Below are 23450 nucleotides of genomic sequence, written 5' to 3'. Positions count from 1 at the left end.
CATAAATAGTAGGACTGGGGTTAACTAGCAGCAACAGGTCTCAAAAACTAAAGGGAGAACACAGATGAAAGCTACAGAATATGTATCGTTTGTACTCGAGATTAACTAGATGGCACACAATAGTATTAAAGAACAACATAGGTAATACTAGAAGTGGTATAATACTATAATCACCAGCCTGTGGGATAGCATTGGCTGATGGATGATAACTATGGAACATCGTTACCTAAAGAACTAGTATCTTAGCTGAACTATGGAACAGCGTTAACTCCTGAACAAGACTCGTAAGAGATTAGCATGAATATACAGTGAAATGTGATAATCTATTTTCCATGCTTAGATGAATAACAAAGCCATAAATGTTGCACACAAGTAAGATGAGGGTACAACCTATCTGGCCGCCATCCATAGGAGTGAGCATCATGTGCTGACTTGTCGATGGCCCTGCAGTTGTTGTGGTTGTCCATGTCGGGCACGCACATTCGATGCAGGGAACTGTTGAGTGGGGACTATAGCCCCCTTCTGGTGTATGCTTCCCTTGTTGGAGCAGCTGCGGTGAGTCGGAAGACGGTGTGGCTGAAGATGCAGATAACGCATAATGTTAAGAACGACACATCTCTTTGATCTGAAGAAATACACTAAGAGATCAACAGCAAGGTACGAGAGTGGTCACACGTCTGTTGACTGAAGACTAAATTGGGGTCACACAATTTTATTTTATTTTGGTACTGTCCGATCTACGCCGCATGGCTTGATGGCCGTCTTGTGCCTCCCGGCTGACACTGTTAGGAATCTTCCCCGAAGAGCCAACGACCAACGGCAGAGCAGCCTGCCTCCGCCTTCTGTGGCCCCAGCCAAAACCCCACTCCCAGCCCCACCGCACTGCCGTGGTTGCGCCGCCCCCGGGCCAATCCACAAAGACTCCCCGTCATCTAGATCCGGCGGCGGCAGTACCTTCAACCCACGCAACTCTAAGATAGCCATCTAAGCGCTGCTTCCGCGGTGAACTTGCGGCCCCACACCCTTACATTAGACACCAGCCAACCGGCAGCCTAGGAGCTCCGCCGCCTCGAGGGGTGCTGCTTCCCCATTGGGAATCGATTGGCCTAGAATAAAAATTCAGACAACTGACGCCTAAATAAAGTGATTTGAGATGAGGGTGCGACCTATCTGGCGGCATGGTGAAGTAGGCAGGTCCAGCTGCCGAGTTGGTGAGGCCGGCGCGGCTGCAGTGGCGACCGGCGGCAGGGAAACAACGATGTCGCGACGGTTGACGGCTACGGGGAAGCAGCGCCGGGACTTTGGATGGATCCGAAGTTGGAGCCGCTCTGGCGCCGTGAACAACGGCGGGGGTGAATCGGCTCCGGTACGGTTCACGCGGCCGTCGTCGAGGCAGCTCCAGCAGCATGGAGTAAGAGGCACACGGCCCAGTGCACGACGGCAAATGGACAACGTCTCCGGCATTAGGGAGGAGGGCGGTTGTGAAATTGGTGCGGTGGGGGCGCCATGGAGGAGGGGATGAGGTTTTGCGGCTCGGGAGAAGGCAGCTTCCAGGGAGAAGGTGATTTGGCGCCCATGAGGTATGAATGGGGGGAATTGGAGGGGAGTGGAACCATATTTTACGGACGCATTTGTCTGAAATGTGAGGGGGAGTTACAGTTCTACCCCTGCCTTTAGGCTTCTCGGCTTGGGTCTGTGTACTGAGGGTCGGGGATAGTAGAGTAACTTTGCTTCTCCCCAAATAGTGGGCGGGAGAGATTTCGGGCGAGGAGGGCGTGTTTTGAAATATAGTGGGCGCGAGCGATTTCAGGCGAGGAGAGCGTGTTTTGAAATAGTGGGTGCGAGCTATTTCGGGCGAGGAGAGCGTGTTTTGCCGACCATGGTTTATGAATTATTCGGCACATGTCATTTCAGCCGAGGAGAAGGCGCGCTTGGATGAAGTTACGAACCTACCCTTGATGTACAACGGGCCAATTGATGCGTGTCCCACATAGGGTGGTAATTTCGTGTCTCCCATTTATTTGCTCGGGCGAATTCCACCGAGCACAGGATGTTTAATGGTTCGTCCAAAATTTGGGAGAACGAGCATCCACGTCTACCTTACCAAGTCGATTCGAATCAAATTTTGAAATATTAGCTTGCCACTTCTTTTTTAGATGGAGAGATGATGCTCAGGAGTAATGTGTTTGTACATGCTCGTTGCTAGCGATTTACTAAAAGACAAATAGTTAACCCACTCAAAAACGGGAATCAAACCCAAAATGAAATATCTCGATTCAATGAAATAGCTCGTTCACGAGATCAAAATAGTGAACTAAATCCAAAATTGAACACCTCAATCGAGTAGCATGTTGTACAGTATTATAGTACTCCATGAACATGTTGAAAGTCAAATTAATAAACTTGTTTGATATACGCATATATCCGTTCATGTGTGGATTGCAGACAACATGTTCTCCAATTTAAATATTTGAATGCAAGTTTATATCGAAACATGGTTTATATCAGTCTTTGATGCATAAAACGCGACCACCCCCTCTCCCGGACTCCTGCTCTCTCTCTCTCTCTCTCTCTCTCTCTCTCTCTCTCTCTCTCTCTCTCTCTCTCTCTCTCTCTCTCTCTCTCTCGCCGACAATCTTCAATTCTGTCGCACGCATCCAACACACAAACCTTGTTGGTCCCTCTCGCTTTCTCTCCATCTCTCTCTCTCTCTCTCTCTCTCTCTCTCTCTCTCTCTTTGTGTGTGGGGGGGGGGGGTCTTTCTAGTTCGCATGCATATATACTCCATCTATAGGTCTCTCTCGCACACTATGTATGATTCTCTAGTCCAAGCTAGATATCTTGGGTGCACTCATCATACGCACACAAATTCCTTGGCTCGTTGCCCGTAACTCTCTCACGCACCACTCTGTCATCTCTGAGCTCTTCCCCCTCTCTCTCAAACTCTCCATCTACCTGGATCACACATACACATGCATATCTCACTCGCACTCGATAGGCCCATCTAAAACTCTATCTCTCTCCCTCGTTCTCTCTCCATCTCACACGCACACACACACAATCTCATGCCTAGCTAGCCAAGTATGATGATCTCTCACTCAATTGTAGGCACACGCAGTCCCCCCTATATGTATATGACTAGCTAATCTTAGTCTCCATCACAAACATGTGCATGGTCTATCTCGATTTCTCTCGGGGCATCTTTCTATCGCGCACGCACCTCCCTCGATCTCCCACCCATATAGTCCCCTCACGATCTCGAGGGGATCTCTCTATCACAAACACACCCTCTCACCCTCCCCATGCGTCCATGTTCTTCATGTGTCCCTCTCGACCTTTGTTCCTTGTTGGCCAGACCTCTATTGGACATGTGCTATAGGGGTGTCTCTCTCCGTTGCAACCAATCACACACTAGCTATATTCGTGTATCTCCTCGCCTCGCTTTTCTATCTCGGAGATGCATGCGTGATATGTTCGCCTAAGAAACGAAAAAACACACTCTCTCTCTAATTTATCGTTTGTTGTCACTTTCTCTTTCACACACATACTCTTTTTGCACACTTACTCATTCTCCTTCACATGCACTTGATCTCTCTCGATTAGGCACTCTCCTCGGTCCATAGCATATTAATTTATTGAAAAGTCAAACATCACAAAGTTTGACCATGTACGTGGAGAAAAACAATTACATCTAGAACGGCAAACATATACCATTAGATTCACCATGAGATGTAGTTTCGTATGATGTATCTTTGGTATTGTAGATATAAATAACATTTGCGTAAACCTGATCAAAGTTTCCAAAGTTTGACTTCTAAAAAATTTACATGCACTGCATTATCGAGCGGATGGAATATCTCTTTCCCCCTCTCAGCTATCTGACGCACCACTCAGCCTTATCGGGGCTCCTCAATCTCTCTCAGACTTTATATCTCCCTGGTTCACACATACACATGTCTCGCTCGCGCTATACATATAGACCCATCCAACACTCTCCGCCCTTGTTCCCTCTGTATGTGACACGCACCCCCCTAATAAGTACCATAATCCCTCACTCCATCATAGGCGCAAGCACTCCCCCCCCCCCTAAGTATGATTATTTCTCACTAGCCATCAGGAACACACGTATTGTCTCCTTCCGTCCATACGTCTATCTCGATATCTCTCGGGGTATCTTCTATCGTGCACACACCTTGTCACTCGATCTCCCACCCATGTAGTCCAATCACGATCTCCAGGGGATCTCTCTATGACAAACATACACTCTCTCCTCCCCGTGTCTGCATTTTCTCCGTACGTCTCCCTCGACCTCTCTCCCTTGTTTGTCAGACCCCTCTTGGCCACGTGCTAGGGGTCTTGATCTCTCGGTTGCAAACAACCACACACTATCTCCTCACCTTGCTTCCGTTGTCGAAGATGCATGTGTGATATGTTTGCATAAGACACACACGTTTTTTCTAGACCTTTATCGAGTGTTGTCCATGCCTCTTTCACACACGCACACACACTTTTTTCACTCTCTCTCTCTCTCTAGTTAGGGACTCTCTCACGTCCATAAGCATATGGATGTTTTGAAAAGTCAACCTCAGAAAAGTTTGACCAGGTATATGTGGAGAGAAACATTTACATCTGGAACGATCATTAGATTCATCACAACATGTACTTACTTCATATTGTCATTTATCTTTGGTATTGTAGATATAAGTAATTTCTTTATAAACTTGGTCAAAGTTTCATAAGTTTGACTTTTAAAAAAATGTTGGAACTACATTATCGAACGGAGGGAGTAGCTCTTTCTCTCTCTCTCTGCTATCTCTCACGGGCCTCCCCTCTCACTCGAACACTCTATACCCACGGATTATACGCTCACTGTGTCAGCGTATAGCTCCGTATATTGTTTAGTTGACCGGTCAACCAGTCCACATGCTGCCTTGTCAGCTCGTGTTCTGTATCTTCGTGTGTTGGCCCATGTGGTAGTGGGTGAAAATAAGTAAACTAGAGGCCCATCTGACACGCGGTGAAGTAAACAAAGTTGAAAACACTCGGGGTAGCACCCCGCACGCTAGTAAATTGAGGGCGCGTTGAGGACACACTTCTTCCGCGTGAAGGACGCGCTCGCGCACAATTCACCACTGCGCGGCGGCATGCACAGAAGGACACACTCGCGCACACCCAGCACACAACACACACCAGCACACGTGTACACCGGCGTCACCGCCGGTTGAGATGGACAGCGAGGCAGCAAACAAGCGGAGGCGGCTCGAGCCTAAACCGCATCCGGCGAGCTTGGACTTCATCAGCAGCCTCCCCGACGACATGCTGCTCATCATCATCGGCCTCCTCCCCACCAAATCTGTCGTGCGGACCGCCCTGCTCTCCCGGCGGTGGCGCCCCCTCTGGCGCCGCGTCCCCCTCAACCTCACCGTCGACAGCTGCCTCTGTGACGGGGATTGCAAACGCATGGCCGCAGTCTCCAAGATCCTTTCATCGCACCCTGGGCCAGCCAGACGCCTTGAAATCCGCATGTTCAGTACCAACTGCAAGGTCCAACCCAAGTTCGACGAGTGGTTCTTATCCCCCGCCCTAGATCAGCTCGAGGAGCTCAGCTTTGAAGCTGGACGATGTCGCTCTCTGCCGCCGTCCGTGCTCCGCCTCACACCAATGCTGCGCCGCGCCAGCTTCAACTCCTGCTATCTTCCCCAGATTAATGCCGCGCCCGCCCTTCTTCTCCCTCAACTCAAGCAGCTCGACCTCTGCGACGTTGTCATCTCGAAGAAGGCTATGGAGCACCTGCTCCATAGCTGTACTGCGCTTGAGTACCTTCGTCTTGAGCAGATCCACGGGTTCATTAGCCTCCACATCGCCTCGACGAATCTCCGATGGATTTATGTGCTTTGCTGGCCCCGCAACAAGACATCAATTGGGAAGAGATCACTCCAGTTGTTCCACGTTATGGTCATTGAGAATGCGCCTTTCCCTGAGAGATTGCTTGTATCGGATCTAGAAGGTCCAACAAAAATCAGGGTCATTGACGCGCCGAAATTGACAGCGTTGGTGCACTCGTCTGCCAAATTCTCCGAACTCTTTATTGGATCCGTAATCATTCAGGTACAGCACTCATCTTCTTCTCCGTCTTCTTGAAATTCACATTTTTAAATTTCTTCTTCATGTATTTACGACCGTCTTCCAGAAAATGATTCCCACAAGCTTGACCTAGTCTATGCGCATAGTGAAGATCTTGGCAATGAAATCTACCGGCCCCAATCTGGATCAAGTTGTTGGATTCCTTACATGCTTTCCATGCACGGAGAAGCTACTCATCGAGGTGAAACTTCTTTCCTATTAGTAAACGGTAATCACAACGTAGCTCAATTTTTTCGTAATTTTCCCAAATTACGATGACAAGTGTAGTGTTCAAAACTGCATCTACGCACTGCACCGAAAGAAATGTTTTTAGTATTTTTTCTCACGTGATCACCTGCATCGTTTTTTTGTTGTACTACTATAGTAGCCTAGGCTAGTCATAGTGGAAAGTAACTTAGACTACTCCAGTAACTCTATGGTTACCCTAAGAGCAAGTACTACCTCCGTCCTGGTTTACTCTTCTTATTTTGTAGTATAATGTTAATGCATGTCACTAAGAACTATATCGTTGGATTCGTATTTGAACATAATTTCAAATGGTGTAATTTTTAGTGACATGCATTGGCATTTTCTTACGTAAATCTATAGTCAAAATATTATACTCCCTCCGTTCCATAATGTAGTGCTTATAGATTTTTGCAAAAGTCAAATATTACAAACTTTGACCATATTTATAAATAAAAGTAGGTACATCTAGAATACCAAATGCACATCATCGAATACATCATGAGTTATATTTTCAGCATGTACATGTTTGGTATTGTAGATGTAGATAGTTTTCTCTATACATTTGGTCAAAGTTGATAAAGTTTGACTTTCACAAAAAGCTATAGGCAATACATTATGAAATGGAGGGAGTACTAAATAAGAGGTAGTACAAAAGAGGGCTATAACGGCCCTCCACTATGTAGGCCAAATCACGTGCCAAATTCACTTGTGATGCATTTGGCATCGATGCCCCTCCATTGCTCACCTGGTGCCCCAATCTGGATCACCTACTTTGCTCCGGTGCCAAATTAACTCACGCAATGAAAAAACACTTGCATGGGAGAGAGAGAGGACTGAGGCAATAAAAAAACACTTGTTTGGGAGAGTGAGAGGCTGGTGTAGTTGGTTTGATTGATTTGTTTATACATGTGGGTCTGTGTGCACAGCGGTGCCAACTCTCTCACATCGCGAGAGCAGTGCCAAAATCTTTTGATTTGACATCGATGCATATTATGTGGCATACTTTTGCGAAATATGGCATCAGCCAGATAGTGGAAGGCAACAAATGCCCAAGCTCTTCACGTACTCCTAGGTAAATGAGAGGAAAGAGAAAGAGAGAGAGAATATCACTAGCCAGCCAACCCTATCGTTTGAGTGAATGATATTGGTACCTCTTGATGACACAGCAATCTTATACAGCCAGCTGCTCTAATATGTTCCCTTGTTTTGCAGATAAAAAAAGACCCGAAAATGAAAAATGTGTTGCACTATAACAACCTCATCGAATGCCTTGATCTCCATCTTACATAAATTGATTTGATCGACTACCGAGGCAGCACATCTGATATTAAACTGGTCAGGTTCTTTGTTCTGGAGGCAAGTGTGCTCAAGGTAATGAGGTTTGGCGTTCTCTGGCACAACAATGAATGGCGTGCTGATCACCGCAAGCGTCTAAGCCTAAATGACAAAGTCTCCGCAGAAGCTGAATTTGTTTTTGAAACATCAAGTGGCCAGAGAATCGAAAACTTATTTGCCCATTAGTGACTTGTCAGGGCGGTGGATTTTAGTTTATACGATAATGCTGCATCCACCTAAAGTAACAAAATTTCTTACGTAAACTTCCTAGTAATTTCCTCTTCGTAGGTGCAGCATTACTCCTAACATTTGTAATATCAGTTTGAAACTTGTAATATTGCCATGTCCTATTCCTGCGTTTTGAAAATTCTGCGAATCAAACAGGTCCTGAGTTGGTGATGATGTTGTGCCTACCATCTTTGACCAATAGCCGTCGGATCTAGATCTAACGCATACAAACCAAACTTCTCTAGTTTTGCAAAAAGATGCCCGCACTTGTTCCCTATTTACAAACAACTCCTTGTCTCTCACAATCAGCCTTATCTCCTCCCCACCACATCTAGAAGGCCATGGAAAATCTGCCGCGATGGCCGCTGCTGGCGCCGTCCACCCCCCAATCTTGGTGTTCCGTGCAATGCACGGGCATCTATGCACGGGAAATTATGTCGAACACGGCTAGTTGTAAGCAGGCTAGGTCTACAGCCATGATGATAGTGACTGCAGACGGTGAGGCTGACTATGGTATGCCGAACGCGACGCCTATACTCAGGTGTCATCTCCGGCGTAGGGTCTTGTCACTTCACCGTGAGGAGCAGCACGTAATAATTTGACCAACGGGTAGTACAGTGCTACTCCCTCCGTTTCTTTTTACTCCGCATATAAGGTTTGGTCAAAGTCAAACTACACAAAGTTTGACCAAATTTATATAAAAAATATGAACATCTACAATACTAAAACTATATAGTATGAAAATACGTTTCATGGTGCATCTGATAATATTGATTTCATATTGTGAATGTTTATATTTTTAAATATAAAGTTAGTCAAACTCTACAAAGCTTGACTTTGACCAAACCTTATATGCGGACTAAAAAGAAACGGAGGGAGTACTACATTGGTAGTACTACTACTAGTACTAGCACCACCGTCTGGATTTAGTAGTACTACCACGTCCATCTGGATTTAGTATTTGACTAGCAATATCTAGTAATGCATGTCACAAAAAATGTACTACTCCCTTTGTAAATAAATACATGGTGTATTGTTTTATTCCTATCGGCGAGATAACTTAATGTCTTTTTGCTACTTAATAGGATTACATGCAATGAACTAACCACTGCATGTGATGTTTGGTAGTCTCGGGTCATTGAAAGCATGCATGGCCCACATCTCACATTGGTTGATATGTCACGAAGTAAGAAACGAGGAGGGAGTTAATGTACCGTGCCTAAGTGTTTTGGGATTATTTGGTTTTCGTAAGGTGACTTACACAACATTTTTGGTTACATGCATTAACATTTTGTTAGTTAAATCAAAGGTCAAAACTTGGCGCAAAATGCAAAGGGGACCAATAAACCAGTAAACATCAAAGTTCTCTCGTTTGGCCCCAACTAGAGGTCCGGTGAGATGACTATACTGCATCGGCACAGAGGGGGACGCAGCTTCATTGACTTACTGCACCTGCCTTTGGGTGTATGACATGTGGGCCCAACGGGTGGATGGCCAACCTATCATACAGCCAAAGGCAGGTGCGGTAGAGGGGCGAGGAGTAGATGGGCAACACGCACATGAATTCAACACAGTCTGCACTTCTCATATAAAGGCTCCCGCCAGTCCAATCTACGAAATCCTACGCACCCAAGGGCAAGAGTGATCACTCCAATTGCAAGATCAGTTGACTAGAAGCTAGACCCATGGAGGCGATGAGCGTGAGCATCAGCCGGCTGTGCCAGATGGTCCATGACGCCGGCCTGCGGCCCGGCGCCGAGGAACGTCTCCAGGTAGTGCTTGAGGCCGCCAGGGCAAGGGGCCGCTTGGACGACAACTTCGTCTCCTTGTTCGACGAGGTCCTCGTCGGCTTCCTCGACAAGTTCACCGTCGTCAAGAAGCTCGCGGACGACCTTGACGTACGCCTCCAGCCCATGCGCCCAGGCTCTGCGATGCCTGCCACCCTCAACGGCCTCTATGGTGACAACCTCTTCGACGCACTGGCGGCCCTGCGACTGCCCGCCGTCGCGCCAGAGAATGTCCACCTTGAGGTCGCGCTCGCCGCGCAGCGCCTGGCGCAGCAAGACACCATCGACATAATCACCCACGTCTACGTGCAAATCGTCCACAAGGACTACTACATGCAAGAGGAGGACGATAGGACACTGGCCTTCTTGGACTGCAGGGCAACCATGGACAGCATTGTTCAGAAGCACGTTGATCTTGCTGCCAACGCTGCTGCTCCTCACACGTTAGTTGGTGACCCGGTGCACCAGGGCGTGAGGATGTCGTTGATGGATCTGTATGTATCTTTATCTTTCCGTCAAATCCATGTAGTAGTATATGGTACTACTAGTAATTATCTTACCTTTCGCATCAACTTCATAATTTTCCTACGTACTCCATGCATGAACCACGCCAGAACCAAACTTCTCATTACTCTAGGGAAAATTGTTATTTCTATCTATCGGTCGCGGCATGGAGCAGAACCAAATTTTACAAGTTACAAGTTCAAAAGGAAAAGCCTGCCGTGTTCGTGTCGCACCCCCACAAGATTGGTCCGGCACGCTGCTCAAGGGGGAATGTGTGTTGTGTTGCATTTTCACTTACAAGTGGGACCACAGTTGAGCAAACCGACTATCGGCAAACCCCCACCGCGCCCACCGTGCGATGGCTGAGAAAACAGGAGGGAGAAGAGATGGTTGTAGCACGGACTCCAAGAAAATTGGTGTCGGATGGGACTCATGTGGGTGGCGTGTGCCGTACTGCTAGACATGAATGCTAGTTATGGTCCATGCCATCCCACTATATCGAGGTGCTGGTTACGTAGAACAAATTTACTAGAGTCCGTGCTCAGCCCTCCTCTATCTCTCTTCTCAGCCAGCCAGCAGATGCACGGAGCCCATCATCTGTTTGCTCATATGCGGTCCCACATGTCAGTGAAAACGCAAGAGGACCCACTGAACCTGCACATCTTTCACCTCGACGTGCTGGTGATGAAAAACAAATCCAATAAAGATCTTCGGTGGCCGCTTTTGGAGTTACTCAAGAGTAGTAAGATTCTATTTACAGTTTAACCCAAGATGCACATCACGTTGCTTCAACTACCACTCTATTTTCTTGCATGACACGACCTGGATGCTGGATGTCCCACGTGTCGGCAAAAGAAGGAAGAACTCGACCAAATCTTCGGTTGTGCTCTCGGATTAGACTAGTTGTGCTAACTTAAAATTTTATTGTGTAGAATGGATGCAAGTTTTGGTATTGGGAAGAAGAGTACAACGATATATTGATAGAGCGCAATTTAGTAGATGTTCTAGCACTTTTAGCTAGCATAGAGGCTAGAGATGAGACTAGTGCACTTGTTGATAGAATAGAGGCTAGACACGTCTACTTCTTTACACTCGAAGAAGAAAGAAGCACGCAAGATCGAGCCTCCGCAGATCAACAGTGAATGCATCGAGAAGGCACTAATCCAACTTACAGGAGTAGTTATGGAAGTTGGATATCTTCTAAAATGTATTCTCGTGGTTCTTGTTTTCTTTGGTCTTGCTTTTCTAGTCAAAATTTTGGTGATGTATTTCCATGTACCAAAAAATGAATGATCAAAAAAAGATATGTGTTTGCAATGAAAAATGTACGCGGCCGGGATGTGTCCGCGCGTTCGGCGCTGGGCCACCGCATCCGAGAAATGGCCCGGACACGACCCCATTGCCCTACCCAAACGGACAGAATCCGGGCAAAACGGAGGTCTGTTTGGGGTTGTGCGTTGGAGTTGGCCTTACAAGTGGGACCGCAGTTGAGGAAACCGACTATCGGCAAACCCCCACCTCGCCCGCCGCGCGATGGCTGAGTTAGAGAAACGACGAGGTTGAAGAGATTGTTGTAGCACAGACTCCAAGAAATATGGTGTCAGATGGAAGCCGTGCTGGTGGCGTGTGTCGTACTCCTGGACGTGAATGCTTGTTCTGGCCCATGCCACCCTACTACTCCTACTACTTATAGTAGTAGTATTGAGGATTTGAGGTGCTGGTTACGTACAGTGAACACATTAACATATGGCCCACCTCACATTGTGGCCAAATTTCCTGGAGTCTGTGCTAGGTTAAAAAGAGTTCTTTGTGAGGATGGGTGGCTGGTCTCAAGTTTAAAATTTGTTGTATTACATAGTTAGACGTAGAGATAGTGCAGCATGTGAAGCTAGTACAAATAGTGTACTATTGTTGATTGGCCTCATCTGATAACCTGTTGCAATGCACGTACAATTATGTATTCGGAAAATATTTTTTTGCCCCGTCGCAGCACCCACTTAGAGAAGCGACTCAAAAGCCATTCATAAATTTAGTAAGTTTATCACAGGCATATCATTTTATTACATACAACAGGTCATCAACCCACAACGACAACGAGGATACATTATAAATACTAAAGTTTTCATCACACAACAAATAACAAGCAATGAAATGAACTTCAACTCAACCAATCCTCGGCGTTGGAAACGCTTGCTTTGAACCACAAGTGATTCTATGGGAAGGGCCAGCTACTGTCAATCTCGAGACCAACGCAGGACTAATCATCCAGGCTGAAGTGGCCTACTATATCATGACCAGGGTAGGGAACCACCGCAATGTCCCACGTGTAGATACAGTTGCTTCTCATAAATGGTAGTAACGTTGTGTCAACAGCAGTTGGGTCGCCTTTCACCATCATTGGATAGTTTTGTCCAAGGAAGAGCGAATTTTCTCCAAGACTATCAATACTGTACCAGGGAGAAGGTGTTGGCGCTAGCACAGTAGTATCCATCCCGAATACCATGCACCGGGTGTTGGAATAGGTCCGGAGAGTGCGTCCATGGGAGACAACACCTGCTTCCTTAGTAGTAACATCAGCAGTGGGTTGTATACAGACAAGAAGGGGTGATCCATCGGAATTAGTTGTCAGCCGCCACTGAGTATATAAGTCCTGCTCGTCCTCATGCTCGTGATCATCACCATCGTCATCTCCCCCTTGGTTATAAAAATTTTCAAGTATAGGTGGTGGAATGTTCACAGGACCTTGGAAACACAAGAAGCGGGTTAATTAGTAGAGAAGGGAAACTTGCTAACTCGCATGCATGTGGATGAAACAATTATAATTACGGTGGAAGACAAAACTACCGAAACTACAAGGATCCCATGCAAAAACAGTGCCACGAGTGGTGGCAGCAAACACAAGACCCTCGTATTGAATTGCATCACAGTACACATCCGCTGATTTTGAGCAATATCCATCCAGTCGAACCACGAAGGACGGCAACAAGCTTGTCGAAGATAGCAACAACTTCATAGTTCTTATAATTCCAAGAGCGGTTGGGAACTCAACAAATTGCTATCTTCCGTAGATGATAGCCACCATGATCGTATTTGAACATACATAGATCATCTGTGTGCTCAACCTCAGGGCACTCTGAGATTTTTGGAAGTGGAATCCGCTGATGAGTGTACACATTCACAAGTTCCCACTCACAGTTGTACCCAATATAAACAACCCAATCTCCATTTGCGCCTGCCCAAGCCTTGCCCGCAAGCGATGGCATCTTAACATCATACGTATCATTATCAAGCGGCATCAACTTGCACAAGGCAAGGCTTCCCTCGTCCGCGCCCATGCGAACAAGCTTATAGCGAAGAAGATAAGGGAGATCAAACCGCTCTTGGACCCTTGGGTTCCTTGTAATGAGGTTATTAGTTGAGTCGAGAATGGTCTTGAACGAACCTGCCATGCTAGCCAAGGTGATGACGTCGCACCGATCAATGAGTTCCCACACCACGTCATCTTTTAGATCGGGGCAAGAATAACGGGGTCGTTTCCGGCTTGTTCCCTCCATGGATAAGACAATCGAACAATGGAAAAAGGAAGGGTGAAGGCAAATGGAGGAGGGAGGAAGAGCGTGCGACAGCAGTTCCAAATCGAGAGGGAAAGGCGAAGAGTCGGTGGACGGTTGCCAGTTTGCCATGGTACACGAAGAGGCGCCCCGGCCTACACGTCCTTTCGGAAATTGTACAAAAGGACTCGTTGTCGTCTCACTGACATGTTGGAATGGGACCACATGTCAATGAAACATGGTGTGTAATTTCTCGTGCAAAATGCGATCTGGCCGCGTTGGCCCGAGGTGCCGCATTAGTTATCGACCTTTATTTTTTTAACATACAATCTGAGTGGATAGCTCCTGTGGGCATCACATGTGAGCGGATATATATGTGGGCTAGGTGGGCAGGCGGCAACAATCTAAGTGCTAAAAGAGTTGACCTCAAAAAAAGAGTTGATCCAATGCTTGGTTTTGTTTGGATTTTCCAACTATGACCATTGGATAGAGTGAATCAATGGCTTACGTTCAAAGTTATTCTCATACTATAGAATGGTATAGGAACGTGGAGAGATTTGGTTGATTTTATATCGCTGAATATATAAAATATTATGAGTGCAGACGCTCCACCCCGAGGTTTGTTGCTCCTTCTTGGTCGTCGGGAATCTATGTTCTTCCACTCTTTCGTTTAAGACATGAGCTTTGTTCATCCTTTTGCCGACACGTGGGACATCTATATGCCTCCATTTTAAAAATCATACTATATGCCTCCATGACACGCGGGACATCTAGCATCAAGGTGGCGTGTCATGCAAGATAATGGAGATATGTAGTGCGTAAGTGAGTCGTGCACTTCGATGGCACCTAGTACTACGCAATATTTTTTCTCCTCGATGGCATGTGAATAGTGCACGTACTCAATGAAAGAGCACGGGATGGTAGCCATGGACATGGTCGGTGCTTTTTGAAGAGAGTACTAATAAATACGTAACTTTGATGTGTCCCGTCAACTCGCAGAACGATGAGAAGCTTGCTTACTACGCCTTCTCCCTCGCCAACGCGTGCGCGGTGGCTCGTAGTACGAGGAGAAACTTTTGCTTACAAGCGGTGGACGTGCAGCAGTTCATTTGGTGTCAGATTGCCAGAAGTACTACTGTAGTACCATCATTATTGTTTGACTTCCGGAAGAGGAGAAGAGCCAAGCGCAAGGTCACCTACTAACCTAGTATAGTACTACTATAGCCAAAGCTGGTCCACCTTTTTAGAGCATGGTTAATTAATATAGGCGGCTCTTGCAGTGGCAAATCATTTAGAGCAAGTACTCTCTTCATAGGATCAAAGGAAGTGAAACAAAAGTTGGAGTGGATGCTAGATTGCCAATTAAAACATGATTACATAGGGAAAAAAATCCTATAGCATTCTATCCTATGAATCAAACGACCAATGTAGGAAAATTATGAGGGGGGTCTCTCCAACAGTGTTCCTCGGCTCGCACCTAGCATCACGGTGGCCGAACTTGGAGTCATTCATATGGTACACGTGGCATCTCAGATCTGGACACAAGGTGACGCGGCCTCTCACTTCCTCCGCCATTTGAAGCGGCGCGCCGGTGGAGGACTAGCATAATCCAATATTAGGTTGGCTCTATGTGATGTGGCAACTTCATATACTAACCGGATGCTGGCTATACTACTACGGTACTCACACTCCAAGAAGTGACTCGAAAACCATTCATAAATTGAGTCTATGACACGCATTTGCAAATGTACCATTCATTACATACGACAAGTCATCAACACACAACGACAACGACGATACATGTTGGATTATAGATTATTTCCAACAAAACATTCTAGTAAATACTGAAGTTTTAATCACACAACAAATAACAAGCAATGAAATGAACTTCAACTCAACCAATCCTTGGAGTTGGAAATGCTTGCTTTGAACCATAGGTGCTCTGGGAAGGGCCAGCTATTGTCAATATCGAGAGCAACGTAGGACTGATCATCCAGGCTGAAGCGGCATATATCAGGAGCAGGGTAGGGAACCACCGCAATGTCCGAGGTATAGATACAGTTGCTTCTCATAAATGGTAGTAACATTGTGTCAACAGCAGCTGGATCGCCTTTAACCATCATTGGATAGTTTGGTCCAAGGAAGAGCGAGTTTTCTCCAAGACTATCAATACTGTACTAGGGAGAAGGTGTTGGCGCTAGCACACTAGTATCCATCCCGAATACCCTGCAACGGGTGTTGGAATAGGTCCGGAGAGGGCGACCATGGGAGACAACACGTGCTCCCTCAGTAGTAACAATCTCGGTGCACTGTATACAGACAAGAAGAGGTGATCCATCGGAATTAGTTGCCAGCCGCCACTGAGTATGTAAGTCCTGCTCGTCCTCATGATCGTGATCATCAACATCGTCATCTCCCCCTTGGTTATAAAAAATTTCAAGTATAGGTGGTGGAATGTTCACAGGACCTTGGAAACACAAGAAGAAGGTTAATTAGTAAAGGGAAACTTGCTAACCCGCATGCATGTGGATGAAACAATTATAATTACGGTGGAAGACAAACGTACCGAAACTACGAGGACCCCATGCAAAAACAGTGCCACGAGTGGTGGAAGCAAACACAAGATCCTCGTATTAAATTGCATCATAGTACTCATCATCCGTGTACAGAAACTGATTTTTTAGCAATATCTATGGACGAACCATGGAATCAGTAACGACGGCAACAAGCTTGTCGAAGATAGCAACAACTTCATAGTTCTTGTAATTCCAAGAGCGGTTGGGAACTCGACAAATTGCTATCTTCCGTAGACGACAGCCACCATGATCGTATTTGAACGTACATAGATCATCTGTGTGCTCAACCTCAGGGCACTCTGAGATTTTTGGAAGTGGAATCCGCTGATGAGTGTACACATTCACAAGTTTCCACTCGCAATTGTACCCAATATAAACAACCCAATCTCCATTTGCGCCAGCCCAGGCCTTACCCTTAAGCGATGGCATCTTGACATCACACGCATCATTATCAAGCGGCATCAACTTGCACAAGGCGAGGCCTCCGTCGTCCGCGCCCATGCGAACAGGCTTATAGTGAAGAAGATAAGGGAGATCAAACCGCTCCTGGACCCTTGGGTTCCTTGTAATGATGTTATTAGTTGAGTCGAGAATGGTCTTGAATGAACCTGCCATGCTAGCCGAGGTGATGACGTCGCACCGATCAATGAGTTCCCCCACCACATCATCTTTCAGATCGGGGCAAGAATAACGGGGTCGTTTTCGGCTTGTTCCCTCCATGGAGAAGAAAATCGAACAATGGCAGAAGTAAGGGTGAAGGCAAATGGAAGAGGGAGGAAGAGCGTGCGACAACAGTTCCAAATCGACAGGGAAAGGCGAAGAGTCGGTGACAGTTGCCAGTTTGCCACGGTACACGAAGAGGCGCCCCGGCCTACACGTCCTTTCGAAAATAGTACAAAAGGACTTGCCGTCATCTCACTGACATGTTGGAACAGGACCACATGTCAATGAAACATGGTGTGTAATTTCTCGTGCAAAATGCGATCTAGCCGTGTTGGCCCGAAGTGCCGCATTATTTCTCGACTTTATATTTTTAATGGCGTGCCGTTCAGTTTTGAAGCACGACTAACTGGTACTGTTTGCAGATAAAATATAAACTACTCTACCACTACTCCACCTCTAGTACTAGTAGTATAAAAAAGATATATAGGCTGGAGCTTCAGAGCTTTCTTGCTAAGGGCTGCCCACTTGCTTCTCACACTATCATCCTCTCTCCATATCTAAAAAAGACGACCTCTCTCTCCCTCCTCACCGGTGGTCACAGATCCGCCGGGGAAGAAAAGGACGTGCAGCATTGACACACTCGTCGTCGGCGAGCGAGATCACGCACTGACGACAAGGCCGTCCTCTCCGACCTAGCGCCCGCGCGGGATGGCCTCCGTCCCCAAGCTCGCTATCGTAGTGTGTGTGGAGGACGATGACCACGAGCGAAGCCACTTCCCGCCGACCCTCAGGTATGCTACCTCTTTTCGAACCATACCCTTGTTCTATTGCCCCATCTGCCACGTCGCTGCATGTGGATCTTTTTCCACTCCACCATCTTCCCAATTTGCTATCCTCTGCTCTGTTGGTCACGCAGACGAAAACATTAATTTGCACTATTAAAGGAAACCCTACTTCATGCAGACTAACCCATGTCTGGGTTGAATAAGGAAAGGAAGGGAGACTGTACTGTCAAAGAGAGTAGGCATCGAACCCGCATGTAGGTTGAAAAGGGGAAAATCAGTAGCTAAGGAACGAGTCTCGTGTCTCTTGGTTGAAGAAGGGTAGAAAGGCATGACAACGCAATAGAGAATGACCAGGTCGATCGGTTTGTTGTCCTCATATGTTGCCTAGATATTTGTTGCTCTAAGCAACCATACCTTCCTCACCACTCTATGCGTCCGTGGAGGTACATCGTACTGGTGCGCCCACTGTCCGAATGGGCCTCCCATGCTCTTATTGTCACTTTTTTGCTGTTAGTATAACGCCAGCAGTCAAGTCAAGCAATGCTACTGCTAAAGTGATGCCACATTTAACTAATGCCGCACTCAGTCTAATGCCACCGATAAATTTAAGCAATGCCATTTAATGTCACTAGATTATTTCAGGGTTAGCTGTTGATTGTGGATGTATTAAACATTTTTCAGCTAAGGCATTCTAATGTTGTTGCACGGCCAGTATACCAACGATGAAACTTGTTACTACCTTCAGATTTTTGCACGGTTAATGCTTATAGATTACATACCTCACTTTCATGAGATAAGTTAATTTTTTTGTACAGTGTCACCAAAATGCCAAGGCGCTGATGTCATTTTATTTTGGTTAAACTGCACAAAAAATTATGAAGACAAGAGGAAAGGTCAAGAGTGGGCACCTCCTTCTCCGGCTGTTCTCTTGATTCGTTCAATCAAGTTTTTATGTTTGATCGATTATCAAGATTGGGATAGCAATTTTTAAGGTCCCCCCGAGTTTGAAATGATATTTACCTTGGAGGTACATGGTTTGCAATTTATTTATACTGTCATTAGTTAATAATGCTAGTTACCTTTAGACTTTTGTATTTGGTTTAATGCTCATGCACAGCTAGTATGTCAACGCTGAAACTTGTTACCTTTACACTTTGTATTGTTAATTCTTATAGAAATCTTCCAGTGCTAGAGTTTATTGAAATCTGTTCAGTAAAACCATTGTACTGTACCCTGTAATAAAATAACTACTCTACTGTTGCACTAACCACTGGATTAGTGTATATTTGTAGTATTCGAATGGTGTTGCATTAGCGTATGGACATAAATAAAGTGTGGCAAGCTTTCCCAGATATGTGCTCAAGAAAACTACTACCTGCTTTTCTAAATACTAGAGTTTGAGTACTTTAAATTGAACCGCGAAAACGTCTTATATTAAGGAACAGAGGGTGTAGAGTTCACTCAAATTATCCCGGTAAAGCTAGTCACACCTTTGTTAAAATTAATGTTCATTATGTTATCGGAGGAGGTTTGTATGTTTGTCTTTAATGCCTGTCGACTACATACCTGACATCATGATGTAATGTTAAGTCATTTCCTTTTGTACTGTGTCACTGAATTGTCAAGGCAGTGATGGCATTTTATTTTAGTTGAACTGCACAAAATATGCTTAAAAGAAGAGGAAAGGTTAGGAATCGATAATTCTTTCAGAAAGAACTATATATGCCTTTCTGACATCAGCCGTTGTTGCCTTATTTATTCCTTCAAACAGGTGGTTAGAAACAGTCTTGCTACCTTTTCCCATTAAGAAATTGGAATGCTTATATTTGTGAGTCTATGCTTCAACTAGTGCCACTTTATAGTAATCACACTTTCAATATCTATGCAAACAGGGATGCTCGATTTTAGTGGAACTGCACAAAAAGTCCAACTGGTTCAACATTAGGAGCATGTTTTCTTCCAAACCTTTATATCCAATTGGTGGCACTATGAGCTATTCATTACGAAGGTACATGGTTTGCTACTATCTTGCTACTCTTTTTGTACTATCATTAGATAGTAATACTAGTGGTTTGCATGTGAATTTATTGGCAGGGTGGACCTACATTGGAGGTGCAGGACAGGATTCAATGATTGGATGCTCAATTTTGGTTGTATCGATTTCACCTCTTCCATCACTGCGAACATGGATATCCTTGGTCTGATGAAGAATAGGCGCTATATTTCTGCTCTGAACCAGCAAATCAATTCAGTATGAAATTTTCCAGGGCAAAACATGACTGTATCAAATTGTCCAGTGCAAAACATGACAGATGCTAAGCGGAAGAGACATGTTTAAACCGAAAATACAAGGTGGGTATATGTTTACTAGCTGCTTGATATTTGTGCAGACAGAGATGTCTGCCCGTTGCTATTTGGCAAACACACAAAGTGACCGCAATTTTGGTTGAACTACACAACAGAATAGTATAGTCACTGCATGCAGTGCCATTTGAAAATAGACACAGAAAGATTGGATAGTCACTTCATGGACTGCAAAAAAGTAGTATTGTACTATTTATTGGCCAACACTAGGTGCTTCATTGCTTTGGTCTGATTATACAATGGGCATCATTTTGCCTAAGTTAAAGTTTGTATTCCGAAAATAGTCTCGCCGTGTGATCGAGAGAAGACCAAATCATATTGCAGTGGATGTTCCTCCATCATGTGTGGTTCATTCTCATGGTTCCAGCTGTTGGTGAAACCACTTACGTTTGCAAGAGGAATTGTAGACTTCACAAACAAATTTGTCTTTCAGTCTGTACTGAATGTTGGCCAAGAGAAGCATCCATGTTAGTAGGAAGAACAGATGTTTTTTCTAGATCTTTGCTTTTGGAGCTACGTATTTGTATATGATCTGTGAATCATTGAGATGCATTAACATGTTGATCTTATGTATGGGAATCGTACTAGTTGGTTTTAGTTGCGACGCAAGATCCGAAGTGGCTGATCTTTGCTTTTGGAGCTACATATTTGTATATGATCTGTGAATCATTGAGATGAATTAACGGTTCCTTATTTCTGTTCGCTCAGTGTTTACAAGTTACTGATCGATCACTAGCTAGCCTACTAATGCACTCCTGGTAGTTTTATTTGCGACGCAAGATCCGAAGTGGCAGTTTTTTGAATAAAAATGCCTACCTCTGAAGAAACTGACAAGCTGCTCTGACGAAAATGCCATGCGAATCTGAAGAAACTGCCAGCAAAAACGTTCGCAAATGCCTTATCTCCCAGCTAAAATTCATCAACTAATGCCCTCGGTTGCGACTCGTTGCATGCTGCTCCGCGTACTGGCTGCGAGGGATTCTGAGTGCCTGCATGCAACCGGACATAATTAAGGCAGCTAACTGATGCGAAAAAAGATGCGCTTTAATTATTGCGGGCCTTTTAAATCCGTGGAATCATTATTGACAAGGAGGGAGATGATTCGAGTGCACTCGTTTGACCGTCATGCCGGCGTGCGACCCAGCACAGACGGGACAGGACGGCACAGTCATAATTTCAGTTTCTCTAGTTTTCCACGGCAAGCTGGCGTGCTAAGCCATGCCTGCTTATGCATTGAATTTCGATGACCGTCACGCTACCTTCCGCCTATAAGTATTGTTTCCCGGCCTTCTCCGGTGGCACCGTGACCCAACTCTCCCTATCCTCATAAGCCCCCACCGGCCCGACGTTCTTCGCCACTTATCCTCGCTCTCGCCACGTCCGCCATGCCCCCGCCCGTCCGTGATAGGCGAGGCCGGAGGCGGTCACCGCCGGAACTAGTGTTTGGTTTTTCACCGGAAGGCAGACGAAGGGAAGAGGCATTCTATCGGTCTTTAGATGGCAATGCGGAGATCGAGGACTTGTTGGAGCGCGACCGCCTGGCGGAGGAGCAGGAGTTGTTGGAGCGCGACCGCTTGGCGGAGGAGCAGCGTATCGCCGATTTGCGCTGCCAGCGGGACATGGAGCAGCAGCGCACCGACGCTCTGAGTCGCGAGCAGAGCGCCCGCAACTGGGCCGACTACATGGAGGTCAGCGCCCGGCAAATAGCCCTGGAGGCTGTCGGGCACGCACGCGTTCGCAATGCCGATTTTTACTACCAGCTCTTCAAGTGGGTTTCCGGCTTAGAAGTCGAAGCTTCGGTGGACCACGTTGGCATGGAAAGAGCCAACGTGTGCGAGCAACACGCCCTATCGTACCTCTGGCAAGTCTGAGGCGATGCGGAGGACGCCGGTGCCGGTGTTTAGCGTGTACCGCAGATGGCGGTCGGCATCGTCTAGTTAGCTAAGAGTAAGTTAGTACTTGTACGCTACTAGAGTATTAGTGGGAGTAGATAGTTAACTTGGCTATGATGGTTGTCAACGTGGAAGTTCAGTACTCTATATGTGGATCAGACCTGTTACTTTGCTCTGAATGTTGAACTTTCTGTTTGAACGTATGGAATGGGCTGTTATTTTTGTAAATGGGTTGTATTTATCTTCCACGGGTTTAGAGGCTGGCTTGTGGGCCTACCAAGTTGACGCGTACACAATCAGGAGATGATTGTACGTGGAGAGGATGACAGCAGGGACCCGCCAAGGTCATAGCAGTACGCAAGCAAGTGCCTCCTTATTTCAAGCCAATACAAAAAATGGCTCCTCCTAATGGATTTCTAACATCTGGGTCCCATGCCATTGTCAACGTAGTCAATAAACGAGAGAATTGCACAACGAGCGGCTGACACCAGGGACCCAGCAGCTCGCCCAGTTATTTTTGTTTTGGGTTAATTTGATAAATGCCACTCCAAATCTGGTGTTTCCGAGAAATGCCACAGCAATTTCCAAACTTTTAAAAATGCCATTTCATGCCATTTCTAGTGGCATTTTTCAAAATCTGGAGTGGCGTTTTTCAAAGTTTGCAAATTGAAGTGGCGTTTTCCAAAGTTTGCAAAAATTGCAGTGGCATTTTTCAAAGTTGGGAAATTGCAGTGGCATTTTTATGAACCGCCATAATTGGAGTGGCATTTATCTAATTTGTTTTTTAGACGGAAGCAGGGTGTGAACTGGGCTGTGCGGGGCACTCTGGCCTGCCCTAGATAGCCTTCTCTTTTATGTTTACCACATACCAGCCCAGTAGTTTTTTTTTCTTTCTGAAAATGGCTAGCCCAGTTTTTTTGTGATTTGCCAAGTAAGTCGCTTTCTCAGGCCTGTTAGGCTGCAAATCTTTCAAGACAAGGAGAGCTTCATTCGGCTGGCCGAGAAAATGGCCTATCAGTAATGAGAAATGGGTTGTACATTTTTAAAACACATCAAACCGGTAATTAGTTTAAAATTTCTTATTTTCATTTCGAGATTTTAAATTGCATTGATTTTTATGCGTGGACAATTTGTTGGATTTTATATTGATATACATTTATTTTTTAAATCAGTTTGAATGTGACTCGAAATTTCGGGATTAAAAACGGTTCAGACTGCACCGAAATATGCAAAATTTCGTATAATTTTTTAACCGTGGCCACAATATGGGTTGTAATGCTAACAAAAAGAATATGGGCTCCAAAAAAACCCTTAAGAATTAGCAAATGGGCTGTAAATTATTAGAAATAATGGCAGATGGGCTGTATGCTGCTTTCCACAGATTTGAGGCTTT

The sequence above is a fragment of the Aegilops tauschii genome, chromosome 7 (genome assembly GCF_002575655.3).
Source record: "Aegilops tauschii subsp. strangulata cultivar AL8/78 chromosome 7, Aet v6.0, whole genome shotgun sequence".
Classification (NCBI taxonomy): Eukaryota; Viridiplantae; Streptophyta; class Magnoliopsida; order Poales; family Poaceae; genus Aegilops; species Aegilops tauschii.
This window is presented reverse-complemented; position numbering follows the sequence as displayed.